The sequence below is a fragment of the Callithrix jacchus genome, chromosome 7 (genome assembly GCF_049354715.1).
Source record: "Callithrix jacchus isolate 240 chromosome 7, calJac240_pri, whole genome shotgun sequence".
Taxonomy (NCBI): Eukaryota; Metazoa; Chordata; class Mammalia; order Primates; family Cebidae; genus Callithrix; species Callithrix jacchus.
In genome coordinates, this window is record NC_133508.1 from 148,143,103 (window position 1) to 148,160,827 (window position 17,725).

At 47.2% G+C, this 17,725-nt stretch overlaps 1 long non-coding RNA gene across 1 annotated transcript in view; it reads right to left on the reverse strand.

Moving 5' to 3' along the window:
• LOC128928243 (uncharacterized) overlaps positions 1-17,725 on the reverse strand; it is a 75,590-nt gene that overhangs the window by 26,506 nt on the left and 31,359 nt on the right. Inside the window, exons 5-6 of the long non-coding RNA XR_008473090.2 lie at positions 9,405-9,483; positions 6,127-6,204 (exon numbers count right to left, since the gene is read on the reverse strand). This is a non-coding gene — a long non-coding RNA (uncharacterized LOC128928243). The remainder of the gene's footprint in view (positions 1-6,126; positions 6,205-9,404; positions 9,484-17,725) is intronic.

The window sequence follows — 17,725 nt, forward strand, 5'->3', positions numbered from 1 at the left end:
TACCATATATGTTCACCACTACCTCAAAATAACAATGGCTATTAGATCTGAAGTTATATTATACTATACAATAAAATTGTAACCAAACTTACTATATCACAAAATTTGGAAATATTTTTATAATGATTTCAAAGGACTTGACTTCCCTTATTATCTCATGTGTTTTACTTTCTGCATTAGAAAATTTATTCTGAGAAGGGCTCACCAAGTTGCTGAGGGATCTATTACATGAAAAAGGCAAAGAACCTCTGCTCTAAGAAACACAACAGGGCTGTATCTGGAGAATTTCAGAAACATAGTGGGGTTAGCATTACTCAATCTGGAAAGCCCCAGAAATCACATACCCCCACAGACAGGCAGCCTTCAGAGCAGATCTGATGGGCAGCTAGTGGTTTGCTTTGATGGCTTCTTTATTCTCTCTTCATTAAAAAGTGGGTTTGAGGCTGGGCTCAGTGGCTCACGCCTGTAATCCCAACACTTTGGGAGGCCAAAGCGGGCAGATCACCTGAGGTAAGGAGTTCCAGACCAACCCGACCAACATGGAGAAACCCCATCTCTACTAAAAATACAAAATAATCAGGTGTGGTGGTGCATGCCTGTAATCCCAGCCACTTGGGAGGCTGAGGCAGGAGAATTGCTTGAACCTGGGAGATGGAGGTTGCCATGAGTTGAGATCGCACCATTGCATTCCAGCCTGGGCAACGAGAGTGAGACTTGGTCTCAAAAAAAAAAAAAAAAAAAAGTGGATTTGATAAGCCCCATGCTAAGAAACAAAACCAAGATTCCAAGTAGGAGAGACTGCTGTTGTCAGCCCAGAAAGAAAATCAGGGACCCAACTGAAAGAATATCAAAGATTGTTACTTTTATCAGCCCCTCTCAACTTCCTCACAGTGATCCACAGAAAAACACTTAAAAGGAAAATCACCTGTGTGCCTGTCTTTAGGGGCAGAAAGGAAGAAGGCAGGGAGGACACCAGCTCCCTTTGCAGCCAGAGGGGTGATCCCTGTCAGGTGCGGTGGCTCATGCATGGAATCCTAGCACTCTGGGAGGCTGAGGTGGGTAGATCATCTGAGATCAACAGTGAAACCCATCTCTATTAAAAATACAAAAATTAGCCAGATGTGGTAGTGCAGCTGTAATATTAGCTACTTAGGAGGCTGAGGGAGGAGAATCACTTGAACTTGGGAGGTTGAGGTTACAGTGAGCAGAGATTGCACCACTGCATTGCACTCCAGCCTGGGTGACAGAGGGAGACTCCATCCTCCCCACCCCAAAAAAGAAGAGAAAATCCCTTTACAGTGTGTTGTTAGGCATATGTAAAACATAAATAAATAAAAATAAAAAGAAGAGCCATGGTTGGGGAGCAGCATCCCTAGGCCTGAGGGAATGGTGGGGGTGTCTGGGTGAGATGTGACCCTGAGGCCAACAGCAGGCCCGAGCTGGTCCCCAGAATTCTTTTGAGGAGAGGGAAGTGATCACCCCTAAAAAAAAGCTCTTCTGGCAAGGATGTAATGGAAGGGATAGCAAGATCAGCCTAGGTCAGTGCTTCTCCCTGGATCCTCAGCTGGGGGCAGGGTGGGCACAATGAGCCATTCTAGGAGTTGGGATGGAGCAACAGCCCTGTGCTCTTTGGGGGCCTTGAAAGCATGACCCTGTAGGGCTCCAGGCAAAGCTACTTTGGGCTAACAATAGGGCTCTCTAGGGTAAGACTAACCTCACACTGTCCTTTATGAATAATGATAATAACTTCACAAACTGTTTAATATTTCAGACTTTTCAAAACTGCCTTATGGCAGCCTGATGTGGTAGTGGAAAGAGACCAAAACTGAAATCTACTTCTGTCCATAAAAAAAAAAAAAATAGAGAAAGCCATAGCCAAATTTCTTTGGCCCTCTTGAGTGTCAGTTCTTTCCATCTGAATGGTGGGGGTAATAATAACTGAGGAACCAGCTCACTGATTTGTGTGCAAATCCAATGGCGCATGGGCACGAAAGATGAGGGCTTGGCAGGGAAGTGGAAGGTCCTGTTTTATCTGAGCACCGTCACCTCCCGTATGAGTTTCCTAGGGCTGCTGGAATAAAGTGCCACAGTCAGTGGCTTAAACAACAGAAATGTATTGGCTCGCTGTTCTGGAGGTTGCAAATCCAAGACCAAGGCGTTAGCAGGGTTTGGTCCTTCTGAGGGCTGTGCCTCTGCCTTCGCTTCTCGTGGTCAGCTGGCAACAGTCTTGGCAAGTAGAGGCATCACCCTGACCTCTGCCTTCATCTTCACAGAGTGTTCTTCTTGGTAGGATGTCTGTGTCCAATTTTTCCTTTTTATAAGGACACCAATCATACTGGAAGGGGCACCTACCCAACTCTAATAAGACCTTATCTTAATTAATTACATCACAACAATCCTATTTCTAAACAAGGCCACAGAATGAGGGAGGGGAGGGACTTCAAAATTTGAGTTTGGGGCCAACACAGCTCAGCTCATAACATTCCCATTAACCTATTGATGCTCCTTGGCCGTGGGTAGCCCAGAACACACAGGTCAGGTATAGAGGATGGAACAGGGTGGAGAAGTTCCAGCTGTTCCAGGCAGATTCTGCTCTCGGATGAATTGAGGTCTTCCACCACCTCTTTTATTAAACGCTTAAGCACTTATTAAACATCTACATTATGCCAGATATAGAGAATGTAAAATGAATAAATTATTGTCCTTAACTTCAAGGGAAAAGAGAGATAGACATGTAGACAAATAATTGCAAGGCAGCATGATTCACACAATAAGAGAGGTACATGGCACGAAAGGCGGAGTCCAGGACAGGAGTGTCAAGGACGGCACCTAGGAGGGTGGTAACATTGGAACTAAATCTAAGATAGCTAGGGGTTTTCCAGGCAGACAAAAGGAGAGGCGTTTCGACAAGACTGAAAGCATCACAGCATAGAAGTCTAAGAGCCTGGCTTGGGCGATGTTTGGCTGGGGTAGAGATGGGAGCAATGGGAGACAGAAGTCAGAGGTAAGTTAGGGCCAGGTTAACGAGGTTATCCACCAACCTAAAGAATGTAAACTTTAGAATGGAAATCCTATAGGACTACCATGGAAAACTCTATGTTGTATGTTCTGAAAGGGTAATGATCTCACTGGTTGTGGGAGATAAGGGCATAATGCTAACGTAACACCTGGCACATAGCAGACCCTCAATATATATGCAACAAACACATGAATGAATGAATGAATGAATGAATGAATGAATGAATGAATGAAGCAGCAGAGTGGTATGAGAGTCTTAAGAGTAGGTTGCATATGGAAGCAGATAAACACACTCAGGATAATTTGCCGTACCCCAGGCAGTGCTGTGAGGGCCTGAATAGCTTCCAAGAAGCACAGAAACGCTTATGGCCTTCAATGGCATGGGAAAGGGTGGAAAAGGTGAAAATAATGGTACATCTGTGGGGGTCTTAAGGTTGGAATTTTTTTTTTTTTTGAGACAGAGTCTCACTCTGTTGCCCAGGTTAGGGTGCAGTGACATGATCTTGGCTCACTGCAACCTCTGCCTCCTGGGATCAAGCAATCCTCACGCCTCGGCCTCCTGACTAGCTGGGACAACAGGTGCACACCACCATGCCTGGCTAATTTTTGTATTCTTTGTAGAGGTGGGGTTTTGCCATGTCACCTAGGCTAGTCTCAAACTCCTGGGCTCAAGGATCCTCCTGCCTTGGCCTCCCAAAGTGCTAGAATTATAGGTGTGAGCCACTGTGCCCAGCCTTAAGGTTTGAATTTGGGGGAGTTCCTGCCCTCAACCTTGGTCCTCTCTGAGGACCTGCTTCCCGAGGGAAATGTAAGAAGAGGCTGCAGGAAGCGCTCTTGCTGAGGAGCACTGAGACCGGCAAAGAGCAGGAGGAGCTAAGAGCAGAGCTCAGCTGTTCCAAGGCCAAAAGGCAGGCAGATGCTGTACTGTGGGCCTGAGCTAAGCTTGAGGACTTTGGAATGCAATAGAAGGAAAAACTGGGCTACGGTGGGTAAAATAGTGTCTCCCTGAAATTCATGTCTATGCAGAACCTTGAAATGTGACCTCATTTGGAAAAAGGGTCTTTGCAGATGGGAGGTAAGATCATACTGAATTAGGGTGGGCCCTAAATCCAGTGACAGGTGTCATTATAAGAGACGGGAAGGACACAGACACACAGAGAGGAAGGCCTCATGTGGAGAAGGAAGCAGAGACTGGAGCTGCGCTGAAGTTAGGAGCCACCAGCAGCAGGAACAGGGGAAGGAAGCATTCTCCCCCGATGCTGCCGCAGAGAGCACGGCCCAGCCAACACCTTCGTTTTGGACTTCTGGCCTCTGGAACTATGAGAGAATAAATTTCCCATTGTTTTAAGCCCCTGAACTTACGGTACTTTGTTATGGCAGCCCCGGAAAACTAATACAGAGCCAGAATACAAGGGGCTGGCGAAGGTTAGGTCAAATGGCCAACTATGGAGCGGGGACCCAGGCAGGAAAGGAAGGGACGTTAGGAGGGACTGGTAGACTCAGAGAGGTCTAGGGCTGAAGGTCTTGAGGACAAATGACAGGTTTGGGGGAAAGCTGAATGAACAGATTTATATCCTGAGAGTGGCATATTTAAAATTAAGATTTTAGAGGTGTCTGTTGGACAAGAAGCTGTTAAAAAAAAATAAAAAAGATTTCAGAGATGGAACAGTTCCAGGTGATTATAGGTGTAGTCAGATTAATCTCTTTTTTTAGTGGATACAAGCTACCTGACCAACAAATTTACCCAACCTGGCAAGACAATTGACCCTCCTTGGAATCTGCGCTTTAAATCCAAGGATTAAAGAAGAGCCCGTGTTCTTCTGAGAAATTACTATTAGTTCTCTTCATGTTGAGGCATTTCAGACACTGCCTGGGAGTTTCATGTTTTAGGAAGAAGGTCACAGAGGTGGGGGATAAGGCCTGTGGGTGTGTGTTTCCAGGCCTGGCCCAGGCTTTCAGTGAAAGGCACCGCCCAGAGGCTTTCAGAAAGGTGTGCTTGTCTGGAGACCCCTGGGACATTTGATGGCAGAGAAAATAAAACTCACCAAAATGTCAAGGCAAGCTGGGCCATTTGAGGAAATTCAGAAGGAAAAACCCCAAACAGAATCTTAAGGTAATTAAGTGACACCTCTAGCGCAAGCCAGAGAAATTCTCAGAGTTGCCCTGGAGCCAGGAATTACTCAATTAAGTAGCAAAAGCCCAAAGAGAAATGGAGAAACAGCCCCTCTTCCTCTTTTACCTGAAGCTCTGCTCCCCCTATTCCCTTCACCCCATATGCCCTCTGCTAGCAGCTTCTCCCTGCAGGCCCTACCCTGAGACCAGTCTGCCATCACACCCCAGCTGTCAGTGCGTTCCTCCTTGCCCGTGAGCACTGATTGGTCTTCTCTCCTCCTGCTCCTCTCTGGCCCCTCTCCAGGTTGTTTCCTATCACTTTCTTCCAGAAGCTTTCTAGCTGAGCTGCTGGGGGCAGGGGAGGGTCTCATTTCTACCTTCTCAAGATATGTTCTCCTATTATGTGTATATTTATTTCTGTTTTAGCTATCTCCTACTGAGAGTGTGGTCTCCTACTATTTAAACAGATAAGAGTGTTTGTTTTGAAGGACAGAGGACAGGCAATAAGGAAGCTACATTTTTTTCCTTACACAGTGTCTGAGCCAAGAGTACTCTGGCCCCAGTATCCACGTGACCGGAGCATCCTCGTGCCCGCCTCTTCAGCCCCTGCACTGTTCCCCACTGACCCTTGCATTTGCCAGCCCAAGACTGTCAGGGGCATAACCCTCTGACCATATCCTCACACTCTCTACCTTTAGCTCATTCTCCTCTCCCTGTGGCATCCTGGGCACCACGTCTTCCTCTCCCTCTCCCCAGCCCTTTCTCCAATTCCCCAAGTGGGAGGGATGGATTGGGAACAGAAGGCAGTTTAGCTTTTACAAGCAAAAAGCTAGTGCAAGGATCTGCTAAGAGCTATTCCAAGGACCATGTTTTCCAGAACAGATTTTGTATTTAATCAATGAAGGTGTTTCTCTCCCAGAAGACAGCTAATCTCCAGGAGCCTCACATTCATCTTCTTTTGGTATTTACTCAGATGGGAAAAGTAGCTCCTCTTACCCTTATTGCCTGAAGATCATACTTCCTTTCCCCAGCTTCTCCCCATTCAAGGAATTGTACCATCCGACCAGCTCTCTCCTGCGGGAAAAGCCAGAGGCGGGTGAGAGGATGGTGACCCGGGGAGGCAAAGTGACAGAGTACGTCAAAGAGCAGTGACAGTCTCAAGGCTGTAAGCTGCCTGGGATGGCATGGGGGATGGTGATTATATTGAGTCACCACTAATGAAATATGTATTGAGCTGTGAAGGAAACACTCCAGGGTAAAGCAGAGAAGCAGTAACTGATTTAAGATGCAGGAGTTCAGGTTCTCACACCATTGCCTCACTGTGCAGGGAGAGCAAGTTCTTTACCTTCTCTGGGTGTCAGCGCATAGGCCTGGGGTGTCAGGGCTGTAGGGGAGCAGACAGAACCTTTATTGGAACCTCACGTATTAAAGATGGGGCATTGGACTTAGAGAGGTTGAGCTGCTCCAAACTGTAATTCCAGATGGACAGAGGAAGGGACAGCATCAAGAGCCAGCCTCCAGTCCCCAGCCACTGTCCTGTCTATCTGCCAATTTGTTTGGGAAAGACCTGAACTTGTTTGATCAGGAAAGAAGCCACTGGCCTTCCTTACAAGCAGCTCTAAAAATAACAGCCTCATATGAACATTAGGAGGCTTGGTCAGGTCCTGGCAGGAAACAGAAGGATCCTCAGCTGGGATTGTGAAGGTAATTGCATGAGGGAACCGTTTGCAGAGGTACAGCAAGGTCAAGGGAATCAACAAGAAATGCTGAGACAGATAGAGACCAGCAACAACAGGAAGCTCTTCCTACCCTCGGCCTGAGGAGGTGCGCAGAAGAATGGCGTCCTCAGGACCCAGAAACTATTGGAGCCACGCAAGGGGGCTGCCCAGAGGAGCTGTAGTTGTAGAATTAAAGAAGGGCAGGGAAGGAGGGAGCAGAATAAACACCCTGACCTCTCTCATGCCTTTGATTTCCTGCCAAATCTTCCTGTTAATCTAACCCAAATCGGAAGACAGAAGACAGGAGAGCCCTGTGATACCATCCATAGAGATTTTCTCCTGGAGCATGGAGCAGGCAGAAAATGGATCTTGGGCTGGGAGCAAAGCAAAATTGCAAAACCAGCAGATGGGGTGTTGCAGATGGTGCACCCCAGCAGAAACCACAAGTCCTTGGGAACCAGCAGTCAGTATGAATCCTGAGTTCCTGCTTACTAGCTGCGTGATCTTGGGCAAGTCGCTTCACTCTCTGAGCCTGGTTTTCTTCTTGGGGCTAATTATACCATGTTGATGGAGCAGTTGTGAGGATTAAATAAGACACCTTTTGGGGAAGCGCCGACCACATACAAGGATCTTACAAAGATTGTTCTTCCTTCTCTTCAGAGCCCCCCTTCCAAGCTCTGCTGAACTGGAGGCACTGGAGTAGAGTTGAACAGAAGAAATACACAAACTTTGGGTTTAGATCCTGGCTCCACAGCTACCAGCTGCATGACATTCCTCAAATCACTTAACTGGATGACTGGGGGCAGGTTACGTATCCTCTCTACCTTTATTTTCTTAACGGTAAAAAGGGAGTATCCAATTCATAAGGTTGTTGTAAGGATTAGAAATTATGTAAAGCATCTACAAAGATATTGGACGCATGGTAGGCAGGCCCTGGAATTAGACTAATTTCAAATCCTACTTCCCTCCTTATGAACCATGAAATTTTGCACAAGTTTTTGGATCTCTCTGAGACTCAGTTTCTTCATTTATAAAACAGGAATAATAAAATCACCTCTTTTTAGGGGTTGTAATAATGAAGTGAAGTCATGGGCACACACATGCCAGGCACAGAGTTGGCCGTCAAAAATCTGTTGTTGTTACTGGTCATGACTACTATCAGTCTTCCGATGTTTCTCATGTGTCTTTCCCCAATCAAGCATCCATCCCTTCTACTCAGATCCCCAGAGTCTTTGCTGGAGAAAGGCAAGTTGGGAATGCGACTAGAGGAGACAGCTAATTCAGAGGGGATGGGTTCATGATGTGATGATGGCTCAGCTTGCTTGGCAAATGCCTTTGGCAAATGCACAGGCATCCAGACATGAGGTGCAGTTGAACACCCAGCCTGTAACTCCTTTGCCTTCCTCTATCAGGTCACCCAGATGAGAGGATGGCCTGTCCTCCAGCCTTCTCACCCTCACCCTGGGCCGCCTGATGCCATGTTGAGACTGACTGGCTTTCAGTTGGATGAAAACAGAGGGAAAGGGGGAGTGTATGTCTAGACCTGACACTCTACATCCCAATCATAATTTGCTGAACCCTTACTATGTCCTAGTCATTGTGGAGACTTAACATAATTAGCTCACATCAATTTCAACAATATCGTGAAATTAATCAAATTGAAATAGTAACATTAGCAATATTGGAAGCTAAAGCCCAGAGAGGTTAGGGAACTTGGCCAGCATCACACAGACAGTAATTGGCAGGGTCCACATTTAAAATCAGGTCTGATTGTCCCCTAAGCTCAAGCTTGGGCAGCTGTGCCAGGTGGCCTCCCGGAAGGATGGCTCATATGTTGAACATCAGTGCAAGGGTTTAGGGAGATAATGGAAGACAGGAGTGAAGAATGAGCTTGGAACAGATGTGAAAACAGCATTGTCTGCCATGGCTGGTCGCTTCCCTAGGAGGCTTGAAGACTGAGGATTTCTGAGGCTCCTTCCCCTCTGATACTCTGTGAGCCAGACCCTAACTGCCAGGCACCTGGAGAAGAGAGACAAAAATCCTGCTTCCCAAGGCCCCAGAAGCTGGCCTCCTTCCCTCCTCCCCATGCTAGTTCCTTAGGGTTCAATCACCTTTTCCTACCCTGAGCTACAGAATGCCTCTTAGCGAATGGTTTAGTGTGCCCCAGAGGGTAACTAGAAAAAGATGGTATACTTTCAGATGGGGGCCAAGGAGGAAGGGGCTTTTCCTTACATCATAATGCCCAGGTGCTTTTGAGCCCTTAATCTGCCAGCCTCTCAGGCAAGATCTGTGGCCTTGAGTGTAAATAGACTGGCCAAAGTTTGTGGAGAGCGGCAGCTGGACCGCTACAGCCTCTGCTGGCCTCTTCAGAGCATACATACTCTTCTTGGGACTTCTCCAGCCAGGAAATGTGGGGGTCCAGCGCAATGAAGGAGCCAAGCCATGGGGTGGCATGGGTGCGGGAACACACAGCCCTGGGTGCCCCTCAACACTGGACCCCCCCAGGATGTTCATTGGTTTCTTCACAGATTCCGCAAACAGTTTTTGAGAACTTACTTGAGTATGAGCCCTGTGTAGGCTGAATCAGATAGAATCATGCCCTCGAGTTGCTTAGATCTAGTAGGAGAGATAAAACCTGCAACACAAAAATATCAAAGTGTAGAACGTTATCCAAACCTCTCCTTGGCATTTCTAAGTGTTTGAAGGGTTTAGAAAGACAGCAGTAGGGGGAAGGGAGATGCTTCCTTAGCACTTACTATATACCAGTCGCTGTTCCAAATGCTTTGCATACATTAACTCTCATAATACTCACAGGCACCTCATTCTACAGATGAAGAAGCAGGCATGGAGAGGCTAAGTGACTTTCCTCAGGGCCTAGAGCTGGTAAGTGGATTTGACCCAGGCTGTATGGCTCAGAGTCTGTGCTCTTACCCTATCTGTGCCGATCTCCTGCCCTGCCCTCAGGTCTTATCACCTGATTGTTAAAACACAATGATGAAAAACAAGCACTAATATCTCCACCTGTATTATGCTCAGTCGTTAAAAATCAGTATATCTGCAGCATGTTAATGTATGTCATTGTTAGATTATAAGCTACAAAGAATCTCACTCACATATACTTACTGAGTGTCTGCCAAGAGTCAGAGGCTGTTGTAGCTGCTTAGCATATTCTAGGTCAATTCACTTCTTGCAACAGCCTTGGGAAATAGGTGGCAATCTCCCCCTGGATTCCAGAGGAAGAAAATGAGAGGCAGGCAGCAAAGATATTTGCTACACCAGTAACTCCCAGCAGTAAGCTTTGGACACAGTTCTTTTAACACAAGTTACTGCTTCTAATTTTAAAGATGAATATTAATATGATTAATCTTCATTATATAGAACCACATACAGTGTGGCCTATACCTAGTATCTTTTTCATTTGATTTTGTATGTGAAGTAAGCTTTATTTTTAAATTTTTTTTAGTACTAGCGTCTTTTCTTTTTTTTTTTTTTTTTGCACTAGTGTCTTAACTTCTAATACTAAAAAGTATGGAATGTGGGCTTTGAGATTGGCTGTGTTCAGCTTTTCTTGTTATCAGTATAAGGATGTAAACTTGGGTAAATCTCCTCAAATCTTGGTCTCTATAAAATGGGAATTGTAATAACCAACCCCACAAGGTTATTGGAGGATTACATTAAATTTCATACAGCGAGAGCCAAGAATTGTGTATGATACCCTATAGGCTCCCAGTGAACAGTAGCTATTCTTTATCGACAGATACATAGCATGGGTCCAATAAATATGTCATGGGGTGATGGGTCTTACATAGTCCTCTAATACATATCTTCATTTCATCCCATCAGTAGCACTGGGAGACAGATATTCTCATTTCAAAGCTAGATATCCCACATCTAGTAGGTGATAGAGCAGAACCTCAAATGCATATCTCCTGACTCACCATTCCAGTGATTTCTCCGCCTTCCCTCATCTGTTCAATAGGGACAATGGCAATTCTAGTCTTACCATCCATTGGGAGCCTGGGAGATTTGCACAATGGGACAGTTGCCCAGAAGGATCACAAAACATTAGTGGTGACCATATGGTGCTGCCTCTCTGATGGTGAAAACAGGTGAGTGCCTCCAAGGCACATGTACCAAAGTGCTTTCCTAATGTTAAAAAATTTTTTAAAAGGCCGGGCACGGTGGCTCATGCCTGTAATCCGAACACTTTAGGAGGCTGAGGCGGGCGGCTCACGAGGTCAAGAGATCGAGACCATCCTCGCCAACATGTTGAAACCCCGTCTCTACTAAAAATACAAAAAATTAGCTGGGCGTGGTGGCACACGCCTGTAGTCCCAGCTACTCAGGAGGCTGAGGCAGGAGAATTGCTTGAACCTGGGAGGTGGAGGTTGCAGTGAGCCAAGATCGTGCCATTGCACTCCAGCCTGGCGCTTGGCAACAGAGCGAGACTCTGTCTCAAAAAAAAAAAAAAGTTTCTTAGCAAAATTTGTTGGTCGTGGCCACTAGCTGTTGTCAGTCCTATCTCAGAAAGCTGCTATTTGGTGTATAAGTCCTGACTTAGAAAATTCCTAGGTCTGCAGCTTAGATTCAGTATCTGGAAGCTGGCTGTTGCAGCCAGGTGTAGCTGGTTTGAATGAAGGTTTATTGGTTAAGATAGTGATGATGGCACACTACCTCCCAGGGTTGAGAGAAGATAGAAATCTGAGAGAGAAGAGACTCCTAGTCCCCGCACACTATGGGAACCCCATTTGGCATCAGCTGTGTGAGCCAGGTGACTCAGTGTATCTGTGTGAGGTTGGATTTACTCGTTGATCTTGCCCTAGTCTTCCTCTAACCAGTTGTCTTCCATCCTACACTTGGTCTTAGCCAAAAGGCCGAGGAGCTATGCCTTGTAACCTTTATGAGATAAGTAGATGCTCTCCACCATCCTGGGCACTGAATTAGGATCCTGTGTCCGCTGGTCCTGTGTTGATCCTGAGTTCTCACACAGTTCTTCTTGGAATACCACAATGTTCATTAACATATCAGGGCTCTAAAACTAAAAGGTGCTTTAGTTAATCATGGGTCTCTTTATCCTACAACACCTATTAATATCCTACAAATCAAAAAACACACTTTGGGAAACACTGTCCTAACAAAAGCAGACCCAGGTTCCATTGCCTAGCGAAAGGGAACCCAAATTTCACACATCCCTTAATGAGCCTCCACTTCTGAGTAATCAATAAGTGTGCGGGGGCCTGAGGGAGAGCATGGCGAATGTGGGAGGCTACAAAGCTATACTGAGCCCCCAAGCCCTCTCTCAAGGAATCCACGACATGATTGAGAGAGATAAAACATGTCTTATGTATCTGGGTGTTAAGATCTCTTATTATTACATTAATCCTTTTACCCTTACATCCTTGTAGCACATAATGAGATTTAGATTCAACGAGACAACAAATTGATAACAATATCCAGGACTTGAACTCAGAGCCAGAACAAATAAACACAATAGAGGTCTCCATTTTAAACATATAAAATATGCATTAACCACTTTAAACACTCAAAATATTGATCGGCCATTATTGAAACCCATTCTAGGAATGAAGTAATATTCCTTTTTCCCTCTTTTTCTTTTTTTCCCTCTAAAAAAAAAAAAAAAGTTGACACTGACATTGTCTAAACTCCACTATGAGGTAAAGCAAAAGGATCAAGTCTCCTACACTGAGTTGAGGTAGTAGAAAAAAAAAAAAAAAAAGAAATTCCTGTGAGTATTTAAGACAACAGCAAACTTTAGAGAGATTTGAAATCTGCACACAAGCCACACTGGGCGATACCACAAACCCCTAAAAACAAACATGTCCACGGCCGGGCGCGGCGGCTCAAGCCTGTAATCCCAGCACTTTGGGAGGCTGAGGCGTGTGGATCACGAGGTTAAGAGATCGAGACCATCCAGGTCAACATGGTGAAACCCCGTCTCTACTAAAGATACAAAAAATTAGCTGGGCATGGTGGCGCGTGCCTGTAATCCCAGCTACTCGGGAGGCCGAGGCAGGAGAATTGCCTGAACCCGGGAGGTGGAGGTTGCAGTGAGCCGAGATCGCGCCATTGCACTTCAGCCTGGGTAACAAGAGCGAAACTCCGTCTCTCAAAAAAAAAAAAAAAAAAAACATGTCCACACAATCAAGGCTGAAGGAGGCCAAGTGTAGTTTAGTGCCAAGGATGGTGTAGGGAGGGCACCAGCATTGCCCTAGGAGATGCAGCCAGGGAGGAGGCCAGGGGAGAGACAAGGAGTTGGGAGGCAAATTGGTGATGGTCCTGGCACCATGGTGTTCCTTCGAAGGAGAAGGGAGAAGATGGCCTAACTTGGAACCAAAGAAAGAAATCCCAAGTGAGGCTGAGAACCCAGCCAGGTACGCCATCAGGTGTGGAGGAGGAGGCTTGGCCGGCCTCTGGCTGAGCGAGCAGCAGAGTGGTGGAGGAGCAGCCACCACCAAAGCCCTGCACAGCCGGAGCGTCCATGAATAAGATGTCTTGGCTGCTCCTGGGGATGGAGGAGGCTGTGGAAAGTGTGTCCCAACAGAGCAGTCCAGAGATGGGAGAGAACATGCTGGCCTGACTCTAGATTCATAAAGGGCAGAGGGGGTAGGAAGAAGGGGCATATACCATTTGTCCATGAGACTATACTTTGCATGGCTCTGTAGTCCGGAAAACAACAAAGAATAAAACAGCAATGACAACGGAACCGAAGTCTGAGCTCAACTTCATCCAATAACTATGTATAGAGAACCTACTTTGTGAAAGAGACTGCACCGGCCCCACCTAGGTCTCTGCCCTTCTGCGAGTAGAGGGCTGGGGGTAGAGGCCATACATGGGAAACAACAGCTTTCAAACCAATGTGTAAAAAGTGCTGGGTAAACTCTACCAGATAGGTCCTGCATTGATTCTCTCATCTGGCTTTGGGCAAGAGAAAGCTTCCCAGGCTAGTGATTGGGGTGGACTTCATTCCATCTAGCCAAACTGATATGAATGAGAGTCCAACATGTGCTGGTTGCTAGGAGTGGGTTCAGGGACACGTAAGGAAATTAAAATTGTAAAACCTCACTTAGATGCTGTGACAAAACCAAAAAGATCCAAGAAGTGTTTGACAGGCCCTTTTTGCCTGGTGTTAGGGAGACAAGGGCCCTGCCACATAGGTGGTATGCCTGAGCAGATCGGAAAGGTAATGTGGAGTAAGGGTGCTGCTTGAGCAGAAGAGAAAGGGGCAGACTTAGAGGTAGCTCACAGAGAACTGTGAGTAATCTTGGCTACACCCAGAGGACTAGGCCTTCCATAGGACCATCACAGCTCAGTGTGGAGTAGAGGGAAAAAGATGAGTATCCCAGCCTGGTTAGATTGGGCTGGAGAAGAGAAACAGGTGTGACAGGTCTTCCAAGGCATGCTAAGGAATCTGGCCTCTACTGGGGAGCCATCGAACACCCACCGGTGGATGTTGCATGCGGCAGAATACCATTAGCTTTGCCCTTTAGAAAGAGCTTTCTGGTCTGGGTACAGTTGCTTGTCCTTGTAACCCAAGCAGTTTGAAAGACTAAGGCAGGAGGATTGCTAGATCCCAGGAGTTCTAGACCAGCCTGGGCAATATAGTGAGACCCCATCTCTACAAAAAAAACACAAAAATTAGCTGGGTGCTGTGGCACACACCTGTAGTCCCAGCTACTCTGGAGGCTCAGGTGAGAGGATCTCTTGAGCCTGAGAGGTTGAGGCTACAGCAGTGTGCCATGATCGTTCGACTGCACTCCAGCCTGGATGCAGAGTGAGACCCCGTCAAAAAAGGAAAAGGAAAAGAAAGAAAGAAAAAGGAAAGTGCTAAAGCACTTTCTGGTGCCTCAGAGAGCTGGTGAGGCCAGAGACAGAGGACCACGGGTGGCTTCAGTTCTGGCATATGGAGAGAGTGGGTCAGCCTTCAAGGCTGAGAGAAAACCCTGGGTTTGAGGAAATGCTGACTCTGGGGATAGGAGTAGGAAGCAGGCCAGACTCTACTTGGCCCCTGCTCCATCTCTTTTCTATCAACTCCCTCTCGCCACTTTCAAATGCTGTTTTGGGACTAGCCAACCTTGTATCCTGTAAGGAGGATAAAAACCAGCTGTCCCCAAAGGGGAGGGAGGGTAGCAAAGGAGAGAAAGAACTGTGAGTCAACAGAGGAGGGGAAGGATTCAGCATAGGTCCTGCCCCTCCAGCTTGATGCCTAGGCCAAGAGGTGCGCATGGGGGAGTCTCAAAGGATAAAGCAAGCTCCAGATGTGGCTTTGAAGCACTGGCAAGGAAGCCTCAGGCCTGAAGGTCTCTCAGGGACCAGAAATGGACAGTTATGTCTGCTGATGATGTTCTCCTTCAATATTTTGAAGTGACAAGAGGATGAAAGATGATAACAATAGGCTTTAAAGCAGAGCTGGTTCAGCTGATGTGGGAACCAGAAGAGAGGACTTGTTAGATTCTAAATGAAGCAGGGGCTCCAGAACAGTGGACATTAAAGCATTTACAGTGTAAGTAGTCTGGGTACAGAGCAAGTTAGTGGCATTAGACATTCTGGGCATGTAGTAGGTGAGTGGCAGATGCAATGGTGTTTTCCATCCTTGTGTTATGACGCTTTTCCCTAAGCATCTTGCAAAATGCTACCACATCAGCCAGGCCTCAGTGCCTCAGGTCCTCCTAATGATGGAGGGGTGGTGACCAAAGCCCTATACCTGGAAACCAAGGGCAGAGAACACAAGGCTCAAGCTCCTTTTGAAGCTGCAGAACTAGGACCATGAAGATTCAGTAATGCTTTCTGGCTGCCTAGCACTCTGCCCAGTCTCTCTTCCCTACGCTGTGCGGCTCAGCCTCAGAGACCCACAGGGATAAATGAGAACCTCAGAGTCCAAAATCTGCCCAAGCCCAAGGGTAGAACTAGACTGCCATCCACCAGGGTTCATCCACAGGGCAAAGCTGGGATGGAGCTGCGGGCCCAGGAGTAGTAACAAGCAGAGAATGAGGAGATTCAGCTGAAATGACTGTCAGCCACTCTGCTTCTCCTGGGCTGAAACTCTGCCTGTGCTGTCTAATACAGTAGCCAGTAGCCACATGTGTCTGACTGGATTTAAATTAGTTAAAATTGAATGCAATTACAAGTTCAATTCCTAAGTCACACTAGCCACACTTCAAGTGTTCAGTCGCCACATGTGGCTAGGGGACAATGCAGGTGGAGAACATTTCCCTCACTGCAGAAGTTTCTGTTGGATAGGTCTTTGGCACTCCAAAGTAACATCAACACTAAAATCAAGCCTCGCCTCTTACACCATGTACAGAATAGGCTTTCTGCCTCCATTGCCCTTTTCTCATGCATAGCCCTTCCTCCTTTCTTTCTCTGGGCCCCTCCTTCTCAGATGCCCAGAGCTCCCTGCTCCATTTTGACCAGACCTTTGCAGGCAGTGATATTCCCCTTGCCTGCTGACCTCTCAGCTCCTCTTCCTAGACCTTGGCTTCCTAGCCCCCTTCCACAAAAGTGGAGCACAGGAGAATTGCATAGGGCGCATTGCAGTGTATGTTCTGGGCCCTTGACTTTTTTCCTCCCCTGTGACTTGAGCTGGACCTAAGGTTGCCTGAACTCACCTCATCTGAGCCCAGAGCTGGCCCTAGGTTACCAGGCCTCTCTTCAGAGGGGTCCTCTAGGCCTTGAGAGCACCCTTCGCGTTGGCCAAGAGCTTCCCAGTTCTTAGAGCCTCCAAGTCAAATACTCCTAGCACATCTTCTGTGTAGAACATGATGCCCCTAAGGGGAAGAGATGGGTGCCTACTGATGCTACTCCGTGGCGGAATGTTGTCTAAGCTCCCTGTGTCTTTTCCATCCATTCCATTCTCAGGTGCTTCTTTCCAATCCTCCATCCCCAAATGTCCTCTGTGCTTTTAGGCATGTGACAGACATTGCTGATTGATCACCAAATCCATCTCACCTTCTTCTCTGGCATATGGCTACGCTTTATTTCCCAGGCTACCTTGCAGGTTAGCTGTGTTCTTGGGAGTGAGTTTCGGTCAGTGTAATGTGAGGCGATGTGTGCCACTTTCAGACCTGACTGTAAAAATATCCCAGGTGTGGTCTCAGTATTCTTTCTGCACCTGCTGGACAGCAAATCCCAGGGCAGCCTTGGTTGGAGATGGCAAAACCATGGCCACTGAAGTCCCTGAGTAACAGCGTAGAGCACAAGCCTGTGCTACCAAACTGGACCTGCCCTGGAGTGAAAGCGGCCGGGAGACCAGGCTTACTTACACCCGTACATATATGTGCGCAGGCTGTCATCACATCTGGCAAGTGGTGCTCCTCTGGGCTCCTGGCTCTGGTGCCATTTCTAGGTAACAGGCAGGGCATGTCTGCCTCAAGGCTCTGTGGATGAAGGGTCTTCTGCCTCCCCAGACACTTTCCTGTCCATGTCGCCTTTCAAGTTAGTCCACAAATTGCTTTGGACAATCTTGCTCGGATCCTGAGGTCAGAAAGAACATTTCTTCCCCTGCAGGCTGGGTAATGACTTGGCTCTTGCCACTTGGCAAGGCTCTTCCTTTCACTGTGGAGAAAGGGGCTGAGTGATGGTCAGATGAAGGACCAAGGACTCCAGCTGAGACCAGACCTGTTGCTAAGCGATCAAAGGGGGGCCCTAACCTTGGCCTTCCCTGCATACCTCTTGCAGATAGGAGCCCCTGTGTCAGCAAATTTTTATTAGTTTCAGAGACTAGATTCGATGCACAGAAAGACCCTGCTTGATTTACCAAAAAGGCCCAGGACAGGAGGCCTTCCTCAGGCTGTTTCTGGCAACTTGCCGCTGCCCGCCGCAGGGATGAGAAGGGCGGTAGTCTCCCCAAACGGTGTCCA